The following is an 833-nucleotide window of genomic DNA, read 5'->3' as shown; positions in this document are numbered from 1 at the left end:
GAAGTTCTTCTCTACTTCAAGAACTGCTAAGCTGAGAAACGAGATTTCCAGCTTTCAACAGAAGAACTTGGAAGGCTTCAGTGAAGCCTGGGAGAGATTCAAGGGCTACCAAGCTCAATGCCCACACCATGGCTTTTCTAAGGAGAGCTTGCTGAGCACATTCTACCGTGGTGCTCTTCCTAAGTACAGAGCCAGACTGGATACAGCTAGCAATGGGTTCTTCTTGGGGAGAACTGAGGAGGATGCAGAAGAACTGGTTGACAACATGGTAAAGAGTGATGCAGTCTACAGTGGAGACCACGACAGAAGCAGTAGAACTGAGGATAAGCAAACGAGGAAGGAGTTGAAAGCTCTACAGGATAAGATAGACATCCTCCTTGCTGATAAAGCTACCCAAGAGCAGCTGCACTTTGTCGGCAACCCAAGCCAAGAGACACCAGCTATTGTCCATGAAGTTGAGGGTTTGGAAGGTCAGGAAGAGCTGTGTTTCATCAACAACAATGGTAGCTGGTACAAGAAAGAACCCAACTTTCAGTACCACAACTACCAACAGAAGTCCTATTCCAACAACCAGCAGAGTGGCTATCCGCAAAGAAACAACCAGCAAGGCAGCTATCAGCCTCAGCAAAACCCCTCGTCTGGTTCCTCTGCTCCTCAAGAGAGCAGCACTGATACCTTACTGAAGCAAATCTTGGAGTCTCAGACTAGAAGTGAGAAGCAAGTTGGTTATGAGTTGAAGAACCTTCATTCCAAGATTGATGGGAGCTACAATGAGCTCAACAACAAATTCTCACACCTTGCTTCTACAGTCAGGAATTTAGAGAATCAATTTG

General features: G+C 46.2%; 1 non-coding gene across 1 annotated transcript; it reads right to left on the bottom strand.

The window, feature by feature from the left end:
* Positions 1-28: 28 nt before the first annotated feature.
* Positions 29-135, bottom strand: LOC117134554. Its single transcript, XR_004458738.1, has one exon. It is a non-coding gene; the product is annotated as a small nucleolar RNA R71 (small nucleolar RNA).
* Positions 136-833: the final 698 nt, after the last annotated feature.

The sequence above is a fragment of the Brassica rapa genome, chromosome A05 (assembly GCF_000309985.2).
Source record: "Brassica rapa cultivar Chiifu-401-42 chromosome A05, CAAS_Brap_v3.01, whole genome shotgun sequence".
Taxonomy (NCBI): domain Eukaryota; kingdom Viridiplantae; phylum Streptophyta; class Magnoliopsida; order Brassicales; family Brassicaceae; genus Brassica; species Brassica rapa.
Note: the sequence above shows the minus strand (reverse complement) of the source record. Positions and strands in the feature narration are given on the sequence as shown.